General features: G+C 37.8%; 1 pseudogene; it reads left to right on the plus strand.

Annotated features, from left to right (window-relative positions):
• The window catches only part of LOC131078230 (truncated transcription factor CAULIFLOWER A-like), a 182,485-nt pseudogene that overhangs the window by 82,487 nt on the left and 75,843 nt on the right, over positions 1-24,155 (plus strand).

Here is a 24,155-nt window from a genome sequence, read left to right on the forward strand (position 1 = left end):
TGCATGGGTAGGCCCCTCTTGTAGCCGTAATATTCTCTTATTGGCCAGTAAGTGAATATTGTGGGTCACAAATCCCACCGAGGTTTTTCCCACACCGGGTTTCCTCATTAAAATATTATGTTATGGTGTGTTTTTCATTTGGTTGTTGTTGTCTCTGTTTATTGCTTTACTTTCTGTTTACCGGTACACAGTTCTAATTTGCTCTACATGTTTTAAGTTAAGAAAATCTTATCACTGGTTAGATACTGATTCACCCCCCCTCTCAGTATCTATGGGAATCCTAACATATATAAGGACAAATCATTTGAGAATTGTGTAGTTGTCATTGGTGAAAGTGATATGCAAATATCTGCATTTGTAAGAGTTGATGTTAAGTTTATGAAGTGCCCAAATTAAGTGTGATAGATTCAGATTTGTGCTTTAAGGAGGAATGCACTATTTGCATTTGAGATGCTTCTTCTACAAGAATTCACCTGTGCAATTCGTTGTAATCTTGAGATATGTTGTGATATTGTATCTTACCACAAAGAAGTGATCTTTAGTCTGCAATTCATTGTATCTTACCCTAGGGTTGTGCGACTTAGCTTGCAATTCCAGGTGGCAGTGAGCTTTATAGAAATGTGCCTAAAACTGACATTGTAGCACTTATTTCATATATTGTGAATTGATGTTCACCATGTTTTTTCCCTCATTGGGGTTTCCATGTAAAAATATTGATGTCCATGTGTGATGAAGGCTTTATTTTATTCTTCATTTCTACAATTTGAATTCAATATTTTAAGTGTTAATGGATGAATGAATTTTGGTTTATGCTGATTCATCCCCCCCTCTGGTCATCAAGTGTGTGTTGAACAAGGCTTTCATTAAAGTTGACACTCCTTCCAATGAAGAGCATTTCTATTGAAAGATCTAGCAATCTATATCCCTTTACATCATTTGGATGTCCAACAAAGATGCATTCTTTGCTTTGAGGCTCCGAAGCCTTCCTCTTGCTTGTAGGATTGTGTGCCCATGAGGGTGATTCAAAAGTGTGAAAATTTGCAACATCTTGTTGCATGCCTTGTTGGACATTGTTGCTGCTAGGATATGTTTTTGTCATTGATAATATATTCCTGTGATTTATTGCTTCGGTGGTTGCAAATTGGTTTATTGGGATCATGGTTTGGTATATGGACTATTTCTAGTATCATATATTTTTGTATTGATTTTAGTGATCCGAGCGCTCAATTCATCATATCATATGATACGGTTTACGGTTTGGTTCTTCTGATTAGTGCTTTGTAGAGTTAAATATTTCCTCTAGTATATTATGGTGTGATCAGATCTTGAGTTACGGTTTTGAGAGGTAGTTTTGGATGTTGTTGTGTATCTTCATTGCAGATGGTTCGTGATTTGGTGCTCCGCAAGTTATCTTTACTCATGGCAGTTGCTCCTGTTTGAGTGTTCTTGAGTTTTAGATGTTGATCGATGAAGATTTGATAAGTGGTGATTGGTGTAGTTGTTACAGATGATTCTAACTTGCTTGCTAATGTTTCCTAATTATGTCTTATTTGTTTTGATGATCTACATTAGTTGTTTTGCATGGTTTTGGTGTTTTGTTTAGCCGATGGTGTTCTTCAGGTTATATGAGACCTATTTGATGGTGTAGCATGTTGTGGTTGATCTTGGCGGGATTTCCAGTGGTGATGCATATTTGGAGATTTGGTTTAGGTCCATGTTATGTCATGTATATCATCATATTGGTCCGGTGGTTTATTTATGTATCATGTGATGAGATTTTGTAATTAGGTCTTTTCGGGTTGAGTCGACCTTGTTGTCAAGGTTGATGATTTGTATAAATAGGTTGTACAGTCATGTAATTTGGGTATCGATATTATGTTTGCATTATCAGAGAGTGGTGTATGTGGTGCTTAAGCGAATTTATCCTTCGGTGAGATGTATTGAGCAGAGATTGTTGCAGGACAAACAAATGTGCTTAATCGGAACTGTCCTTAGGCATTTGCAGATGCTATTCTTTCAGTTCATTTGATTCCGGATTGTTGTGCGAATATTTTGTAAGTCAGTGAGACTTCTTTGTAAAGTAGTGAACCTTCCTTGAGGGTTATAGCCTTCTGTGTCTTCTTATTTTGAGCAGTGAGCTCTAGGGAGTATGCCTGAATGCATGTGCATTCCCCATTGTAATTATTTTCACATACTATTGCAGAGTATCATCTTATTGTGGATAGGTTCCCACCGTGGTTTTTCCCTTAACCAGGTTTTCCACGTCAAAATCTTGGTGTTGTGTTATCAATTTGCTTATTTTGTTTGTTTCTACATTTAATCAGATTATATTTGAGGTTAAGTTTGTTAATTTGGTGAAAATTGATTCATCCCCCCCCCCACCCCATTTGTTTTCCTTCATTGTTGTTGCCAACATGCCTCTCCATGCTTTAAAAGGTATTTTTCCTTGTGACAAATTTGTGAGGAGATTTTTTTTGTATGTACAAAGCATAGTTGATTGCTTCAACCTACAATCTGGAGGGAAGGGACCTAGCATGCAACTAGGCATCTCTTTCAAAGATCAATTCTTCTTCTCAGCTACATCGTTCTGTTGCGGAGAATAAGCAACTATGTTATGCAATTGTGTTCCTTCTTCATCATAAATATGTTGGATATGATTATTGATATATTCCCCCATTATCTGTGCGAAGGATCTTGATCAATTTCCCAGACTGCTTCTCTGCATGGGCTTTTAAATTCTTGACATTCTTAAACACCTTAGACTTGAATATGAGAAAATACATCCACTTGTATCTTGTGCAATCATCAATGAATGTTAGCACATATTTGGCTTTGCTCATGGAAGGTTCATGAAATGGATCTATAAGAATTCCATGAACAAGCTCTAAAGGAGAAGAGGCTCTCCACGCATTCCCTTTCGAATTTTTTTTTCTTGTGGATGCTTTCCAAGAGCTCAATCTTCACAAATTCCATCAAAAAATTCTATGACAAGCAAGCCTTTTTACCATTCCATATTTGCTAAGTTGTTGCATGTATCTAAAGTTTAAATGACCAAATCTTTCATGAGAAATTGTACTTTCATCATTTGCATATGTTAGTAGTAAAGTAGAATCTGGTTAAGGAACAAAGTAAAAAAAAACATACAAAGGAGATTGATTATTGGCCTTACCAGTAGAAATTTTGGAGTTATCTTGCGTGTGAAATATACTCACCAAATCAAGGGTAAATTCAACTCTCCTTCCCATGCCAATATGTGTCATTTGATATACAAAGAGAAGATTAACATAAAGTTTCAAAATGTGTAGGACATTTTCAAAACTACCAATTCTAAGACCTACCCTCCCTAGCCTAGTTGCTTCTACTTAAAAGTCATCTGTTGTGAGAATAAAAGGACCATCATATGGTTTTAAAGATGATAAATATTTAAATTTTTCAACTATAGAATTTGATTCAATCTCTGTGGCCATGATTATGTGATACAAGCCTCTACTTCTGAGATGAAGAAGAATCTTTGTCTTCTATTCAAAATAGTTTTATGGTGTGAAAATTGTAGAGGCTGAAAATTCCATTCTTTATAACAGATCTAATATTCAATACCTGCAAAAGATTGCTTATGCTCCTTCCTAGATCCCGTACGCTCTAATACAATGTAAAATTGCAGTTGAACATGTACAAGAATCTAGCTGGAAAATAAATGAAAAAATTGCAAATAAAAATATATAAAAAAACAGAGTTATGAATGAATGAAAAACGAAACATTCTATCATTAATAATTACAAAATGCATGAATTATAAAAAGGATGAACTACGACAAGAATTGAAATTATGGTGAAAATGTATGGATGTTTTTGAAGAGGCATAAAGAGTTAAACTACACTTTTCGTTGGTTGTCTTAACATAAGAAAAAGCATGCAACATTTGTTCTTTGTAAATCACGGCTAGAACAAGAAGTTCAACTTTGAAGCTATGCTAACATTAGAGCCACAAATCTTGTCAACTTGTAGGGATTTGAACAAATTCATGCAAATAAATAATTCATATATAGTTGGGTGAAGGTAAAAACAAGTATTGTTTGAGAAAAGACAATTTAATCCTCCAAGAAATTAAAAAAAGAGTTCCTATTGCAGATTTTCCAATTGAGGGAGAGTTGGGAAAATAAATCATGGCTGAAAGATACGGATAATAATAGCATATATTATATTTTTAATGGTCTTGCTAGAGGGCAGCAATAGTTGATATATTTTAACTCAATTGGTGCAAAATGTGGATATGAATAGGGCTAATCAAAATAATAACGGTAACAATGGTGAAGATAGTAATTTAGGAAATAATTGAAACAATATTTCCAACACTAGGAGAGCTAATGTAATAGTTTTAAGCATAGTTGAACTACTCGCCACTCAGCAAAACTCGCCAAGGTCTGGAAAAAAAAACTCGGCGAAAAACTCGACAACTTAAAAATACGCTTAAATTTAATTAAAAATTCATTTTTTTTTCAAAATTTAATGAGAAGATGCATCCAATGAGTCAATAAATGAGAACAAAAAAGAAACAAGCTGATTCTAGATATATTATCTACAAAATCGCATCCCCATGAGGAATGCTGGTGGCTGGAACCTTGGAAGCCTGGAAGCAATATAGTAAATAGTTTTTGTAAAACCAAAAGTAAATACATCATTACAATTTCTAACTACGACTTCTTCCTAGCTCTAGCAAAAACTTGGGGAGAGGTAGAGCTAGAGGGTCTAGTCCTAGAAGTCTGCAGTGGGCGTGACTCGCGTGAGGCACATGACTGTGCCTCCTCGCTAGGTATGGTTGGCTCATCCCCCATCCTGGTTGAAGCTACGTCTCCACCTGCTTGTGGCACTGGCAATGACTCATAAACCCACCCCCCTCCTCCTCCATAGCCTTCCTCTCAAAAAACAATGGAGGCTGCTCATTTGATGTCTAATCACTATAAGGATCTATATCATCCAAGTCAATTGGATCACCTTCTACTTCCTCTACCTTACGCACAATCGAAGATTATATTGCATAAAGACAAGGTCATTGAGGCATTTCTACGCTAACTTGCTCCTCTTCTTCGTGTAGATTGCTTCAAACAAGCTCCAATTGCGCTCACAATTGGATGAACTACAAGGCTGACATAAGACTCCGAGGGAAATTTTTTTGAGATGTGGGGTATTTCCACCCCAATTTTGCCACCAAGCATCTGCAAAATAAAAAAAATTAAAAAGTTAGAAAACAAAGAGAAAAGAGAAAACATAATTTATGAATTTATCAATCACTTTAGATCCCAAAATCCAAATGGCAAATGTTATACTTGGGGTTTGAGTGGTTCTTCCTCTTCTAGCCAGCTCTGAAGAGAATAGCTTATCCCTAGCTTCTTCATAATTTTAGAGTTCGCTCATAATGAGGTGTCTCTCCTCAACATCGGGTACCATCCTCTCAATGCATGTACTGAGGCCCTTCATAACCTTTCCATTAGGATCTGAGTAAGTGTTGGCCATATGATAGAATTGATTATGTGTTGCACTGATGTTTTGTCATTGATGTGAACACTTACTGGTATGGTTGTTTACTGGCTCCTGGTAGGTGGATTGGATTGAATGATAATCAGTTGATTGCCACCGGTATGATCTGGTTGATGGAATATGTTTGTATGGATGGTTCATATGCTTCTGAAGTATGTTTCAATTAGTTGGTATTGACTTGATGATCAAATGCTATCTTATGTTGTAGTAAGCTTGCTTTATTGATTTGGTAAGGGTTTCACCGATAGAGCTCTATTGAAGATCTTTGATGTTATGCGTAAGTGGTGTTGGTGCAGCTTCTATAAGAGATTTAGGATGCTGATGGTGATTGTGTTCGTGCCTCGACTGATTGGTGTGATTGATTTGGCGTGTGTGGATCTAATTTAGGTCCGATGATATCTAGGTTATGGACCGGTTTGCAAGAAATGTGTTGGTGGATCCTCCGATGCGCTTTCGAGATGTTTTATTGATTGGATGTTATTTGTTTGGCCTTAGGCCGACATGTGTTATGATTTTATTTTAGGATTATGTAATGGATCTATTGTATTATCATTTGTGTGGCCGACCTAATTGTTTAGGTCTCGGGTTGGTATAAATGTATGTAAGATCTCATTGTAGATCATTTATGATGGGCAAGGAGCGAATAATGTAATAATAATTTGTGGAAAGGATTTGGTCGATCATAGGTGATCGAGTTGGGTTTATGTAAGAGGTTTTAGACCTCACATATTGAGCTTAACTGGAACTGTAATCTGACATGTTTGATTGTATCACCGACAGTTCTTCTTTTTGGATTGTAGTCCATATATCTTGAGGTGGTTGACATATGTCTAGTTAGTGAGACTCCATTATGATGAGCAGTGTGCTCTAGGCATTTTACCTTTATGCATGTCCAGGCCCCTATTGTAATTATATACTTGCTGCAGAAGTATCATCTGATTGTGGGTAGGTTTCCCACCGTGGTTTTTCCCTTTATCGGGTCTTCCACGTACAAATCCCGGTGTTATGTGTTATGGTTGCATGGTATTGATTCCCTGGTTTTCATTTATGCTTTAATGCTTAATCAGTTATACCAGTATAAGGTTTTAAGTGCTTTGATTCACATTATCTGTTAACAACTGATTCACCCCCCTCTTAGTTCATCGGTTATCCTAACAATTGGTATCAAAGCCTAGTCCTCTTTTTGCGTAAGCTTAACTGCTTGAGTAAGATCCTATGGCAACTATAGTTGAACTCATGTTTTCCGAAAGGAGAACCCTAGGCTTGATGGAACAAACTATGGAGTATGAAAGATTCAGATGGAGACTCATTTAAGATGCATTGGAAAGGAAATTTGGGAAATAACTCAGAATGGTTACACTCCTCATAATTCGGCATCTGGCCTTCTTGCATCGACAAACTTGGATAAGAACAGTGAGAGTGATTGCAGAGCTAGAGAATCCTTCTTAAGTGCCTTATCAGATCAACAAATCATGGGACTATCAAAGAAATCATTGGCAAAAGCTATGTGGGATAAGTTGGAGACTCTGAATGAAGGTGATCTTACTATTAAAATTGCAAAACTTGAATGTTATCGTGTAAGATATGAAAGATTGAAGATGGAAGAAGATGAAAGAATTTTTGCATTCATGGAAAGGGTTAATGAAATTGTATTGGGAATTTAGTGCTATGGTGGATCTCTGAGCAAGGAAGAGATTGTTTGAAAAGTGTTAAGGGTTTTGCCACAGGCATATAAGACGAAGGTAACTGCAATTAATGAGCTAAGAACCATGCCTAATTCTTCTGTCAATAGAGATACTCTTCTTGGGAAGATACCTTCTTTTGAGCTTGAAGAATTTGGTCCTCTTGGAGCGAAAAAGGTTGATATTGCATTTAAGGTATCTACATCATCAACTGACAAGCAAGATTGGAAAGTTTTGTATGCAAAAGAATTGGAAGAGATTAGGAAATAAGATGCAGAGCTTGAGCAACTTGAAGCCCTATTTGTCGAAGGATACCTAGAGGTCCGTGAGGAAGCAAGTATGAAGGAAAATCTCCTTTCAAATGTTTTTCATGTAATAAGATAGGTCATTTTGCATCTAGATGTTCTGAAAGGAATTCAAAATTGGAAGAAAGAGCAAGAAGATCTTTTAAGCCTAACCTTGAATATCAGATCAAGCATAAGTACAGGAAATGCAATAACAAATCATGCTACTATGCTGATGAGGAAGGAGTAACTGATGACTCAAAAGAAGAACCGGCAGGAGATTCAGCTAGTGGATCGGACAATGGAAAAAATTGGGTATTTTATGCTATGAAGGAAGATGATCCGGAACCAGTTATCAAGAATGAGGAAAAGGCCCTTGCAACAAAAGTTGAAGACAGATGAATGGGTAATAGATAGTGGATGTTCTCATCATATGACAGGTGACAAAGGAAAGTTTCTAACCTTGCAAGAATTTGATAGTGGTCAAGTCAGATTTGGTAATAACAAGGCATGCATGATCAAAGAAAGAGGAACCATTTCATTGGATGGTAAGCATAACACTGATAATGTCTATTATGTTGATGGTCTGAAGCATAATCTTTTGAGTGTAGGACAGTTGGTAGACAGAGGATTTCAATTACAATTCAAGGATGAAAAGTGCAAAATCATTAGCAAATTAGGTTTGGAGATTGCAACCGGTACACAGACAAAAGGTAACATCTTTCATTTGAACTCCGATGAAAAGACATGTTTGATTGCACATATTGATGAAAGTTCGCTATTGCATAAGAGGTTGTGTCATGCAAATTTTGATTGCATTGTAAAGATCAGTTCAACTAAGGCAGTTAGAGATTTACCTAGGATTGTGAAGCCTCACAATCCGGTATGTAAAAAATGTCATATGGGTAAGCAAATCAGAACTTCTTGTAAGAGAATACCTGATAAATCTAATAATGTTCTTGATTTGATTCATACTGACCTATGTGGTCCTGCTAATACAAGAAGCTTTCAAGGTGATAGATATTTCATGTTAATCATTGATGACTATTCTAGAATGATGTGGGTTGCTTTTCTAAGGGAGAAAGCTGAAGCCTTTGAGAAATTCAGGATCTTTCAAGCTATGGTTGAGACACAAACAGGAATTCACAGACCAAGTATCTGAGATCAGATCAAGGTGGTGAATTCACATCCGGTGAGTTTAATAGCTATTGTGAGAAAAATGGCATTCGGAGATAGTTATCTGCTCCCCGGACACCTCAGCAGAATGACATTATGGAAAGAAAGAACATAACCATTTTAGATGTAGCCAGAAGCATGATGATGGAAGCTAATTTGGCTCATATTTACTGGAGAGAAGCAGTAAGTACAACAATTTATACATTCAACAGAGTTCATATCAAAGGCGATACCAGTAAGATCCCTTATGAATTATGGTTTCGTCATTCTCCTACTCTTAAATATTTCAGAATCTTTGGAAGTAAGTGTTATATCAAAAGAGATGATTCTAGTGGAAAGTTTGAACTTAGATGTGATGAAGTAATATTTCTTGGTTATTCAACTAAAAGCAAAGCATAAAGATGTTATAACAAAAGATTGCAGAGACTTGTGGAGAGTGCTAATGTGAAAGTGGATGAGCAGTACAAAGACCAAGCTAAATCTTATGACAGTGAACCGACAGTAGAAATGATCATATTGTTGGCATTGTGTTGTCATTGATATCAACCGATATAGAAGGACAACTAGTATGGGAGAATTGTTGACATGCAGTCATTAATGTCAACTAGTGTTGCAGGTCACCGGTAAAGAAGAGAATGTCATTCAGAGAAATGACCACTGGAGTCACCGACACACAAGTTAGTGTTTGACTTGTGTGGATGAAATGGACAGGTTACCGGTACAGTCTTGCACCGGTAAGGAAAGGATGTTAACTGGTAAGAGTTGTGTTTACAGTGAGTAGTTGCCAATCGGAAAGCTCATGACTAGTGTACAAGCAGGATGAGCAAGGTGCTTGAGCTGTTATTTGTGATGACGAGACAAAATGTTACCTAAATCACATCAACACAGGAGGAGAAGGATGTATAGGTCACCAGTATATTGTGTGGATGCAAAATAATAGGACTCCCACCAGATAAAGATGCAATCACCATGTGAAAAGATGACTGACAGTGTATGTGCCCACATAGAATCACATGTGCCTGTTTGAAGATATGCTACACAAACAGGAAAGCCACATGAGAGTATTGTAGGATGCAGATGACAAAGATTTACTACCACCGGTAAGTGGAGCTTATCTCCTATTATGCAAAGTATGCATCATAGTTCTATGAGATAAGGAAGAAGAGGTAAAGGCAGGTGTTTGATGGCTCACATCGGATCTACCGATGAATCAAAGGAATGCCTCAAGTGCATGAAATCAGGGATATGCACTGGACCGACAGAGAAGGCATGATGAGTTGTCGGGATAGATGAAAAATGATGGGTTTATCACTTTGACAAACCAATTGAGATATGGTCTGGGCTGATGAAGAAAAAGGCAAGGATGAGCAGCTGCAGGCAAACGACAATGGCTAGATTGAAGTTGGAGTTAGTTGAAGGTTGATGACATGGTGTCATCAAGAGTGTCTACTGGTATATATGTCCACCGGTAATATGGACAAGGTGCAGATGCAAAAGACTCCTATCTGATGAAGATGTGCATAAGGTAGGTTAGCAAGTGTGTTGATCGGTTGAGTGTTCCACCAGAAGAGAAGCAGAGTGCAAGGTTGAAATCATACCGGTTAAGGGTTTAACCAGTAGGGATAGTAACCCGGTGGAGGAACCCGGTAATGGAGTTGGTCGGTGATCCAATCCATATCGACACAGATATTCAAGCAAAGGTGGATGCTGACGCAGTTGCCATGTGGAGATGAAGTGGCATGCATGCACAGGTTGGTGTGTTGAGTCGGTGAAGTGTCAGGCGGCGAGGTAGTTGATGACAAGTCAACATTTATGTTGACTGCAAGATTCACAGGATGCACAATAGAGGTTTGTAGCTCGAGGTCAATGGACAACAGAGATCCAACACAGACTGTTTGAGCAGATCGAGGAAGGTGAAGGAAACCGCAAAACCATTCTTGGTGATCGACCAAGAAATTCGTTGACAGGTTAAGAGCAGGATGCTAAAAATAGAAGGCGTGTTCTAGAAGGCACGATAATGGCAGGGTTGATTGATGAGTTATATTTTATCAATCTAGGTGATCAGATCGAATGAGATCTGATTAGATTTGGTTTGCCTCGAGATCGATGAGGAAACCCTAACCGCCCAAATTTTTGAATTGGCTTTTGGTGGGAAAACTAGGTTATAAATATTCAAGCCAAAATCATTGAAGGGTGTCGCTAGATGAGAGAATGTTGCTGTTGAAGGAGTGAAATAAGTCAAGTGCTCATCAAGAAGAAGAAGAAGAGACTGAGTGTGAGGAAGAACAGGGTTGAAGTGTTCAACCGGCATCAGTGAGGCTACTGATAGTCAACCATTGAGTCTGACAAAGGAGAGAATTGACAGAGGTCAAACCGATAGAGAAGAAGTTCAGAAGACTACAAAGAAGGCATGCATAAAATTGACATAAGATAGTATCAGTGGAGAGCAACAAAGTAGCTGAGAGGAGAAAACCGACAGAGAGCAAAACCGACAGAGTGCTGAACTAGCAGAGAGTAGAACTGGCAGAGAGAGAACCGACAGTGAACTGGATAGAAGATCCAGTAGAGAGATTTGCAGAAGCGTTACAAAATCCATTTGTAACAAGAAGATAACTTTGGTATACAAACATGATTTTGTATTCATTGAGTTGTAGCTTGCTGCAGAGGTCGTAGCACCTTGGGTTGGTGCTCTAAAATCAGGGGTTGGTGCCCTAAACATAGTAATCAGAGATTCATTGTGAGTCTGGATTGGAGCAGTAGTCTCCAACAACATTTCTCGTCAAGTTTTTTCGCATATTGGGTTTTCCTTGTATAGGTTGGTGTTATGTGATGTCCCCTTCATGTGTGAGTGCATTTGTGGTAGTCTCTCATCTAACCGGTAAGTCCGCATTCAGTTAAATCTGTTAACTAGTATACTCACATAGGATAGGTAATGGGAAAAGTTTAAGAACCACTGATTCACCCCCCCTCTCAGTGGTACATTGTGTCTAACACATAACTGAACTGGTAGTGCCTGTACCAGAACAAAATACTGAACCAATTACCCTGACATCATCAAAAAACTCAACTGTAACAGAAGAGCAACATAGAGAACTTAAAAATTAGAAATACCAAGGTATGTAAGGCTAAATCATTCTGAAAATCAGATCATTGGAGACAAAAACATGAGAGTTATGACAAGGAGAAGATTGGTAAATCAAGAGGTATGTTTCATTTCTTAGATTGAACCGACATCAGTAGTTGAAGCTTGTAAAGATAAATGTTGGTTGAAAGCTATGGAAGATGAATTAAATCAAATAGAAAAGAACAATACTTGGACTTTAGTTCCCCGACCTAAAAATAAGAATGTTATTGGAACTAAATGGGTTTTTAGAAACAAACTGAATGAGGATGGATAAGTTATAAGAAACAAGGCTAGATTGGTCTGCAAAGGATATTCTCAGAAGGAAGGAATTGATTATAGTGAAACTTTTGCACCTGTAGCTAGAATTGAAGCTATTAGTCTATTTCTTGCTTATGCACCCTATAAGAACTATAAGGTCTATCAGATGGATGTTAAGTATGCATTTCTGAATGGAGAACTTGAAGAGGAAGTCCTTATTGACCAACCAGATGGATTTTTACTGACAGATGACAAAAATATAGTTTGCAGATTAAGGAAGTCCCTATATGGATTAAAACAGGCTTCTAGAGCTTGGTATACAAGGTTGGATAAGTACGTTTTGAAGCTTGCTTTTATAAAAGGTAATGCTGATAGTAACCTATATTATAAGATCACTAATGATGATATTTTGATTATTGAAGTATTTGTTGATGATATCATTTTTTGAGGTGGAAGAAAAATTGTGCATGGAATTTTCTGATAATATGTAGAGTGAATTTGAAATGTCTATGACTAGAGAAATAAGATTTTTTCTAGGTTTGCAGATTACTCAGATTGACAAAGGCATCTTTATTTGTCAACCTAAGTATCTAAGGGAATTGTTGAAGAAATTTGGTATGGAAAATTCTAAACCGGTTAGTACTCCTATGGTTACAAGTGAAATATTGTCAATTAAGGTTGTATCCCCTTTAGTAAATTCTACAAGATATAAATCCATGATTGGTGGTTTGCTATATTTAACTCAGACTAGACTGGATATAATAAATACAGTGAATATTGTATCAATATTTTAAAGTAATGCAAGAGAAAATCGTGAAAGTACAGTAAAAAGGATATTCTGGTATTTGCAAGGAAGAACTGAATATGGTTTATGGTACCCTAAAGATGATGACTTTACTTTATGTGCATATACAGATGCAGATTGGGCAGGTGATGTTGATAACCGAAAGAGCACATCCGGTGGAACATTCTTCCTTGGAAAGAAGTTGGTTTCATGGATCAGCAAGAAGCAGTCATGCATTTCTTTATTTACTGCTGAAGCTGAATATGTTGCACCCGCAACCAATTGTACAGTTCTATGGATGATGTAGATGTTGAAGGATATACAAGTGAGTTGTAATGATCCAGTAGTTATCCATTGTGATAACTCTACAACTATTGACATATCAAAGAATCTCGTATTTCACTCCAAGACTAAGCACATATCAATCAAGTATAACTTTTTGAAGGAAAAGGTGGATGCAAAAGAAGTCAAATTGGTTTATGTGAACACTAAAGAGCAAATAGCAGACATCTTCACTAAACCTTTGGTTCGGGAATCATTTGAGTATTTGAGAGACAGATTGGGGGTTTCTACCCCTCCGGTAGAGACTTAATTGATGCAGTTGTGCATCAGTCCGGTATACATTATCAGAGCTACCTTTTGTTCCAGATTGATGAATCAGTGCTACTATTCAGGAGGGAGTAGTCAGCCTTGAGTTGTAGAGTTATTTATTCTGTTTGATTCTTTTGAATTATTGCCAAAGGGGGAGGAATATATATGAAAAACCATTGGTATTTATTGATTGCACTCCTTAGAGGGAGTTTGGCGGTATTTGGTCCTTTTGTTTCAGTTTTGGTTTAGAGCTTCATTGCTATATCATTTCATGGGAGATTGTTGGCGGTCTTCCTTTGGGGGAGACTTGTTTGGCATTTTCTTGGCACTTGGGTGTTTTTCATATCTAGTGTTGCCATCAATGCCAAAAAGGGAGATTGTTGGCCATATGATAGAATTGATTATGTGTTGCACTGATGTTTTATCATCGATGTCAAAACTTGTTGTTATGGTTGTTTATTGGTTCCTGGTAGGTTGATTTGATTGGATGATAATTAGTTGATTGCCACCCGTATGATTTGGTTGATGGAATATGTTTGTATGGATGGTTCATATGCTTCTGAAGTATGTTTCAGTCAGTTGGTATTGACATGATGATCGGATGCTAGCTTATGTTATAGTAAGCTAGCTTTATTGATCCGATAAGGGTTTCACCGACAAAGCTTTATTGAAGATCTTTGATGTTATGCATAAGTGGTGTTGGTGCAACTCCTAGAAGAGATTCAGGATTCTGATGGTGATTGTGTTCCTGCCTTGACTGATTGGTGTCATTGCTTTGGCGTGTGTGGATCTAATTTAGGTCCGGTGCTATCTAGGTTATGGACCGGTTTGCAAGAAACGTGTTGGTGGATCCTCCGATGCACTTCCGGGATGTTTTATTGATGGATGTTATTTGTTTGGCCTTAGGCCGACATGTGTTATGATTTTATTTTAGGATTATGTAATGGATCTATTGTATTATCATTTGTGTGGTCTACCTAATTGGTTAGGTCCCGGATGGTGATAAATATATGTAAGATCTCATTGTAGATCATGTATGATGGGCAAGGAGTGAATAATGTAATAATCATTTTTGCAGAGGATTTGGTTGATCATAGGTGATCAAGTCGGGTTTATGTAAGAGGTTTTAAATGTCCAGTATTGAGCTTAACCGGAACTGTAATCTGGCATGTTTGATGCTATCACCGACAATTCTTCTTTCTGGATTGTAGTCCATACATCTTGAGGTGGTTGACATCTCTGTAGTCCAAAAGACTCCATTGTGATGAGCAGTGCGCTTTAGGTAGTGTGCCTTCCTGCATGTGCAGGCCCCTATATTAATCATATACTTGTTACAAAAGTATCATCTGACTGTGGATAGGCTTCCCACCGTGGTTTTTCCCTTTACCGAATTTTCCACATACAAACCATGGTGTTATGTGTTATGGTTGCATGGTATTGATTCGCTAGTTTTCATTTATGCTTTAATGCTTAATCAGTTATACCGGTATAAGGTTTTAAGTGCTTTAATTCATATAATCTGTTAACAACTGATTCACCCCCCCCCTGAGTTGTTCACTGGTTATCCTAACAATAAGAACCCTCGAACCTAAAATGAGGGTTGAGAAAGTACCCTGTTGCATGAATGGGTTGGTGGAGCTGATTGTTCCACCTTCTATCAATAATTTCCCAAATGAGATCAAATTTAAGTCTATTCCCCTTGTAGAAATTTTGATAGACTCCTTGCCCGTATCCATAGCTTCATAAATATACCCCATTGGGGTTTTATCCCCATCCACCAAGTGAAGAACTCTAACCAAAGGGCTCTGACACCTACAATTGACAAATACAAATTTCAAAAAGATGAGTTAATGAAGTCACAAGTTAGTGATGAGAGACTTGAATCAAGAATAATTAAAAATTAAAGTTTTTCAGTTACCTTCACAATCTCTGCAGCCCTTTGTGCAAATTGGCTGTTAAAGACTATGCATGCGATAGCCTCTCCTTCAGGCTTCTTTGAATAGGTGAGTTTAGCCGTGCTCCACTCACAAACACTTGTTTCAAAGAAATCAATGGAGCAAGAAGGCTTTGCAACGTCAAGAAAATCGTTGCGAACCTTGTGACACCAACTCTCACCAAATATTTCCCTTCGGTGTGCTCTCTCATCAAATTTAGAACCCAAGGGTGATTGTAAATATATTTGGTGATCCTCCTTGCGACTTCTAGAACTGGAGTCATCGACTCAAGTTTTCCTATGTTCTCCAAAAGATGGTCAAGGACGTGCTGCACAAGGTGTCCAAAAAAGAGGGGGTTGCCACTCTTGGAGGATTCTACCTGCAAAAGAAGAAGTTATCCTTAAGAAAGATGCAACCAAGAAAAATAAAGCCACAACAAATGAAAATATTGCTAAAAGTGATAATTCAAAAGGATTCTACCTGCTGACACATGCTGCTGCATTATCTGCGACGATTTGCACCACATAGTCTACTCCCACCTCCATGACAACGTGATCCAACATTCCAGCCAATGTTTCTGCATTTTTCACCTTGCCAGAGGCATCAACCGATTTCAAGAACACTACATTTTCCTTGCAAGCAACCAAAAAAATTAATGATGGTGTGGTTCTTGCCATCTATCCACCCATCAGATAGAATGGTGCAACCATATTTTGCCCATTCAATTTTTTGTTCCTCCACCATTTCTTTTACCGTACCAACTGCATTTGTGAGAAACCTACAGGAACGATGCAGGAGCATCCCCGGTTCATGACAATATTGCGTGAACCAAGAATATTTCCTTTTTGTTTACAATTTCAGCATTTCTTTCTTTGTTTCCCAGATTTTTCTCATTGGAACCTGTGGAGTTGGATTTTTCTTGAAGACTTGATCATCTTTCTTATTCCCAAACCGTGGAGCATTTGGATCATTTTCTGGCAAGTTATCGCTATTGGCTTCCGAGACTATTTTTTGTTATCGCTTGTGTGAACCTATTTACATTGGTGATCTACCGGATCCTTTCCGTAGCTTGCGGAGTCCTGAGCATTGATTCCATGTTCCTTCGCATGTGGTCGACCTTTCCCCGTGATCTACATTTCATCATTTGGATTTTCTGGAGGAATTTCTTTGGCGGAGCTTGACATTGTTGATTTTACACGTTAGGTCTTGTTCTTCGGGTTTTGCTCCCTTTTTGGGCTGACCGGATCCCCTTGGATCGTATAAATCATTGTAATAGAGCATTAGAATATATCGAAGGAGTTAGACAAAGCATAGAAAATAGATCTTAAGATTTGAGGTCCCGGTTGTGACCTGTTCTGTATTTTGATCATGTTTTAGTAGGTTTGTGAGTCAGTTACTGTGACCCGGTTGTTTCTGGTTGGTTGTAATCAGTTTTCATGACATAATTCAATCTGTTCTGCATTGCCTCCATCAAGTCCTTGTGTTTCCGTTGTGTTTACTCTTGCTGACTGGTTTGGACTGATTTCTTTGAGGTCCCTCCTAGCCGATGATTGCTTCAAGTGGTATCAGAGCGAGCTTTCGTTTCGGAGATTGCGTTGTCCTGAGGATTTTGTTGTAGGGTGTTGGATTGTGGATCCGACCTGCAGCTGCAGAAGATTGGTGTGAAGATGGCGCAAAGAGGAAATAGGAATGGTAGAGTGCGTGGGAATGCAGACCTTGCTATGATAGAAATGTTGCGAGAAATAGCAGCCCGGTTGGAAGCCGTTGAGACAACCCAGAGAAGAGGCCGACACATTGAACATGTAAGTGAAGATGAAGGAGAAGAAGCCCCGAGAGAACAAGTAAACCCACTGGTGGTTGATCTTGATGAGGAAAGGTTTATGAGGGTTTTGAGTAGGCAGAATACTAAACCTAATTTTACCCCATTGAAATATGATGGAAAGTTGGATTCAGATGAATTGATGGATAGGATCTTGGAGATGGAGAAATATTTTGATTTTGAAAACATTACAGAAGAAAGGAAGGTGAAATATGCCTGTACCCGGTTGAAAGGTCATGCATCTCTTTTGTGGGAGCATTTTTAGGTTGATAGACAAAGAAGAGGTAAAGAGAAGATCAAGACATGGGATTGGATGATTGCTAAATTGAAATCAAAATTTATGCCAGTTGATTATCAAGTGAATCTGTTTCAGAAGTTGCAGAATTTGAGACAAAAGGAATCTAGTGTGAAGGAGTACATTGAAACATTTTACAAGTTGAATATCAGATCCGGATATGTTGATGATGAAGTTGAACAAGTTGCAAGATATTTGAATGGATTACGGATGGCTATACAAGATGAACTCAGTTTAATCAGATTGCAGAGTGTCGAAGTAGCTTACCAGTATGCCCTAAAAGCAGAAGAGAAGCTAAAACAAACAGATGAACAGAGGCAGAGAGGCAGAGGTGGAAGGTTTTTCCAGAGGAATATTTTAAGGAGGAAGAGGAACTTGTATGGATTAGTATATGGACAAGAAAGTGAGCAACGCATGTAGTTCATACCGGAAAGATGATAGAAATTTCTATCGGATGAGAGAACCAAATGGCTACTGAAATGAGAAATTTGGAAGAGATGACAAAAGACAAGATAAAATAGTGTTTAGAGGAACTTGCTATAAGTGTGGAGGAGAAGGACATCGTTCTTTCGAGTGTAAGAAAATAGAGAATATCGAAAGAACAGTGGTGGAAGAAAACCCCACCGGATCAGCTAATAAACCAGAAGATGGAGAATTATTGATGATGAGATGATCTTTGTGTCATACCGGGAGAGATGAAGAGCCCTTGCAAAGGAAGAATTTGTTTAAGACCAGATGTAAGGTATCCGGTAAGTGTTGTAAAGTTGTCATTGATAGTGGTAGTTCAAATAATCTCATTTCAGAAGAGATGGTGAATAAGTTGAAATTGGAAAGATTGAAACACCCTAAGCCTTATCAGATAGCATGGATTCAGGATAATCGTAAATTGTTAGTAAGTGAGCAATGTTTGGTGAAATTGAAAATTGGGAATTATCATGATGAAGTCTTGTGTGATATTATGCCTCTGGATATTTGTCACCTTTTGTTGGGTAGACCTTAGCAGTTTGATAGACAGACAATACATGATGGGAGGAAAAATACATACACTTTTGTGGCCAATGGGAGGAAGTAAACCTTCTTGTCCTTGAAGGAACCTTTGAAGAGTGAAGTCTATATGAATGCTAGAATCTGTCTTGTGGATAGAAGGAAATTCCTTAATGGATTGAGACATGAGAATGTGTGTTTTTCCTTGGTTCCGAAAAAGAGTGAGAATCCAGAGCATGAAGAAGAACAAGTGGAAGAGATAAAAGATTTGTTGATAGAGTATGAAGATATCATTTCATATAATGTGCCTGATGGATTACCAGTTGTGAGAAGTATTAGCCATTGCATCGATCTGTTTCCCGGAGCTAGTTTACCTAACAAAGGTGCACACTGGATGACACCGATAGAGAATGAAGAGTTGAATAGACAAGTGCAGGAGTTGTTGAATAAAAGTTTGATTGAAGAAAGTCTGAGCCCTTGTGCAGTACCAGTAGTATTAGCACGCAAGAGAATGGAGAATGGAGGATGTGTACTGATTCCAGAGCAATAAATAAGATCACAACGAAATACCGGTTTCCTTTGCCTAGGATGGGTGACATAATGGACTGTTTGAGCAGAGCCAAATACTTTACAAAAAATAGACTTAAAGAGTTGATATCATCAAATTAGGATCAGACAAGGAGATGAGTGGAAGACAACATTCAAGACAAATGAAGGATTATATGAATGGTTGGTGATACCTTTTATGTTAACTAATGCACCGAGTACTTTCATGAGGCTGATGATTGAGGTATTGAAGAAATTCTTGGGTAAGTTTGTTAGTGTATATTTGGATGACATTTTGATTTTTAGTAAGACAAAAGAGGAGCATTTGTTGCATTTGAGACAAGTTTTGTAGAGGTTGAGAGAAGAAAAGTTGCTGATAAATCTTAAAAAGTGTACTTTCATCAAGGAAGAATTATTCTATTTGGGATTTGTGATATCTGAGGATGGTTCGAAGATGGACCCTGAGAAAGTAAAAGAAATTGATGAGTGGCCTACACCGGAAAGCATTGGAGAGGTAAGATCATTTCATGGATTGGCTAGTTTCTATCGGAAGTTCATAAAAAATTTCAGTTCAGTTTGTAACCCTATGACTTAGACAATGAGGGGAGATCGGAAGGAATTCAAGTGGACCACTAGAGCAAAAAAAAAAGTTTCGAATTGTTGAAACGGAAAGTGATTGAGCAGCCTGTGGTGGCTATCAATTTCCTTGACAGTTTCCTATTACTGGTTGACAGTTCTTGTTACCGGTTGGCAGTTCTTGTTACCGGTTGCCTGGACCTATTTCAGTAATCTACCGAAACCCCTTCTGAAGCTTGCGGAACCTTGGGTGTTGATTCCGATGTTCCTTGGTATGTGGCCGACTTTTTCCCGCGATCTACATTTCATCCTTTGGATTTTCCGGAGGAAGCTCTTGGCGGAGGCCGACCTTGTTTATTTTACATGTTATGTCTTGTTCTTTGGGTTTTGATCCCTTTTGGGCCGTCTGGATCATTTTGATTGATATATATAATTGTAATTGCGCATTAGAATATTATCAATCAGAGAATCAAGTAGCTGGACTGTGCGTAGAAGATAGATCTTAAGGATCGAGGTTTCGGTTGTGACCTATTCTGTATGTTCCACCAGGCCGGTGAGCTGTTATGCTGTAACCCAGTTGTTGCTGGTTGGTTGTAATCAATTTTCATGCAATAAAACAATCTGTTCTGCATTGCCTCCATTTCTTTGTGATTCCCTTGTGTTTACTCTTGCTAACTAGTCCAAAATGATCTCTTTGAGGTCCCTCCTCACCAGTGATTGCTTCATGTTTAGTTGGAGACAAAACCGGACGTTGGGATTTGATTCTTGCATAAGTAGAGCTTGCCTACAATAGTTCAGTAAACAGAAGTACCGGAAGGACACCTTTTGAGATTGTTATCGAAGCACACCCTAGATGTATATTAGAATTAAGAGATATTAGCAGTGAAGACCGGAGAAGTTCAGAAGCAGAAGAATTTATGGATCACATGAAGGACTTACATATTTAAGTTAAGAAACATTTGGAGGACATGAACAAGAAGCATAAGGAGGAAGTAGATGAGAAGAGAAGACATAAGGAATTTGAAGTTGGGGATGAAGTGATGGTGTATCTGAGAAAAGAAAGATTCCCAGTTGGAACTTATAACAAGTTGCAGATGAGAAAGTTTGGACCTTGCAAGATTTTGAGAAAGTTGAGGCCTGGAATTGCATATGAAGTGGAGTTACCGGATAGTCTGAGTATTTCACCGGTATTCAATAGATCTTCATCAGTATCATGAACTAGAATTGAGTGAGGACAATATTGCAGACTTGTAGAAACAATTGCCACAGAAGGAACCAAATCAAATCGAAGACATTTTCGATAGTAGGATTGGGCGTGGTACCCGTAGCGGTCAGGATAAAGAGTATCTTGTGAAGTGGAAGGACAGACCAATTGAAGATTCATCTTGGATTTCTCAGGCAGAGGTAGATTGCCTTGGTTTTCCTTTGACCCCAACAAAGTGAGTCACTTTTTCAACAACCCCGAATGTCTGATGCAGGAGCATCCTCGATTCATGCCAATCTTGCATCAACAAAAAATATTTTCTTTGTGTTTTACTTTCTTTTTGCAGTTTCAACATTTCTTTTTGTGTTTGTCGGATTTGGGTTATCGGAATCTGTGGAGTTGGATTTTGATTAGAGTTGTTGGAATGTGTTGTTGTCATTGATGTCAACATATTCCTGTGTTCTTGTGCTTTGGTGTTGCAGAGAGTTGGTTTGGTTGCAAATACGTTGATGCAGATTAATGGGTTTTGAGATACTTATCTCTAGTTGATTCAGTATGAGTTTCAGTGTTCCGGAAGGTGATTTGATCGAGTTATGTGATCCAGTGTGATGGTTGGTTTTTATGTTGGTTCTATATTGCAGAGTTGTAATTTTTGGTTTGTATTGCTCCGGAATTGGTTCTTTATGTTGTACGGATTTTGGAGAGTGTTTGGGATGTTCATGTGTGTCCCCTGTTTGGGTGGTTCATGATTTGGAACTTTAGAAGCGTATCTTTTAGATGATTGTTGGTGTTCTTGAGCTACAGAAGGGAAATGATGATGATTCTAGTTATCCGAGTTGTTGCGGTTGTTGGGGAGAAATTCACATTGCTTGTTGATGTTCTTCAATCGTGTTCTATGCATTTTGGTGGTCTGCATTGATTGTGGTGCGTTTTATTGAAGATTTTCTTGGTTTGGTGGTATTCTTTGTGTTATACGACTTTTTGGCCGACCTGATGGTGGTTGCGTGTTGTGGATGATCTTGGCAAGATATTTGGTGGTGTTGCATGTTTGAGGTTTTGATTTGGATCCACACTATGTCCTTATCTACATTGTATTGGTTCGTATATTGATTTATGTATCGTGTGATGCAATTTTGTAATTACTTCTTATGTGTTGAGCCGACCTTGAAATATAGGTTGACGAATTGTATAAATACATGTAATATTCATTTGAGAGAGGTGATTTGCGTGTGTGAATATTGTTTTGATCTTTCAGTAGTAGAGGAGAAAAGTGAAGAAGTGTAAAAGAGTGTGCAAAAGTGCGAAGAGCAGAGTTTTGAGAATATGTGCTTAACCAGAATTGTGATCAGGTATTTGGAGGTGCTATTCTTTTAGTTCATATAATCCGGATTGTTGTTTGATCTTTGTAAGGTAGTGAGCCTTCCTAGGGTTGTAACCCTTTGTTGTTTTTGAACAGTGAGCTCTAGGTAGTGTGCTTGAATGCATGTGCATTCTCCATTGTAATATTCTCACATACTACTGCAGAGTATCATCATATTGTGAGTAGGTTCCCACCGTGGGTTTTCCCTTAACCGGGTTTTCCACGTCAAAAATTTGTGTGGTATGTGTGTTGTTGATGTGGTGTCTATCTTTTCTATCGCTGTTCTTGATCAGAGTTGAAGTTAAGGTTAATTTGTTTAAGTTTTGTGAAAATTGATTCACTCCCCCTCTCAGTTTTCCTACATTGTTGTTGCCAACAAAAATAGTAGATGGAGGCTCTCGGATCATAAGCATGTCTCTTATTGGACCTTTTTAACTGATCTTCACAAGATCATCGAAATTAATATGTCCCAACTTTCTGTACCAAAGGCAACTCTCTTCCATCTTTATGGAAAGACAATTTTGTCCATTTAATTCACTTAGATGATGCACATCATTGTCATTTTTGCTTCCTTTTGCAACTAGTTCATCGGTATCAATTTTATGATTTGACAATCTTTTCTATTGAATGACAGATTGTAGCCTTTATCACACATTTGTTTTACACTAAGAAGGTTTTATTTCGGACCTTCTACATAATCATATGTTTTTTTCTTTCCACCATCAAGACTCAGAGCACATCAAGACTTAGAGCACCCTTACCAGTAACCTTAGCAACATAGTTGTTACTAAGAGTCGCAACTCCTCCATCAAACTTTTTGAAGTTCATCAATTTTTTTTTTGTCTTATATCATGTGACTTGAACATCCATTGTGAATGATCCATAAGTTTTCTCCTTCTAAGCATGTAGTTTAGTTTGAGCCACTATAGATTTTTCTGATTTTTCCCTTTCTGGTTTCCTCTTCCAAACCTTTCGAGTTTAACTGCTTTGACTTACTGGCTTATTTCCGTTTACATTTGGATTAGGATGACTCTTAAAATTACTTCTACAGTTTCATGCAGTATGCCTAAAATTGTTGCGCTTGTTGCAAATAGTATTTGAATCAAAGAATGGTACAAAAATATTTTTCCTAACAAAGTTATTTCTTCTTGCTGGAACCATTCTACAATTCATAGCTATATGACAAAATTGATTGCAATTAAAATAATAACCAGAAAAAGGATAGTTGAATCTGATCTTGTATGGTTGTCCTCTTAAGGCTTGTGGTCTAGATCTCCTACTTTGTCTCTGCACTTGAGTGAAAGGATCATCTACCCTTTTTTTCTTTAGTTGTCACAATTTGTTCTGATTTTGAACTTTCATATCAATTTTGTTTCGGATTCTGAGTAATTGATTTCATGTGCTACTTTGTCATCTTATCCTCTTCTGTCTTAGTGAATCCAATGCTGGTTTTGATATGTGGTGATCTTTCACTTTCTATGGTTTGATTTAAGATCTCAGTAGTTTTCCAAACTTCAATGTTAGTTGATTATTTACTTTTTCTAGATTCTTTCTCAACGTCATAATTTCTGCCTCAAGTCTTTCACAGTCTTTATCTCTTATCAACAACCTATTTTTCATAACCTCTTTAATCCTCTTTTCTTCGTGCAATTGTATCTTGAAGTCAATGACCATCTCCTCTGCCTTCCCAAGGTTTTGAGATGACTTGCCTTGAGCTTTCACTTCTTCAACAATCCTCTTCTTTTGTCTTTTAATCTGTTTTCTTGAACAATACAATTCTTCCACAAGGTCTACTTCATCATCTTTATTTCTAAACTTCATTCCTCCTACATCATCTTCAGTAGTCATTGTTGCGATGAATAGATCCTTTTTGCCCTCATTCTTAGAAGTATGTTGCTCATCATCAACAAATGAATAACTTTTCTGATTCTCTTAAGAATACTTCCTTTTTGGAAATGACGTATTCCAATTCTTTTTGATCATCATTGTTAGAATCTTTATATG

This window comes from Cryptomeria japonica, chromosome 5 (genome assembly GCF_030272615.1).
Source record: "Cryptomeria japonica chromosome 5, Sugi_1.0, whole genome shotgun sequence".
NCBI lineage: Eukaryota > Viridiplantae > Streptophyta > Pinopsida > Cupressales > Cupressaceae > Cryptomeria > Cryptomeria japonica.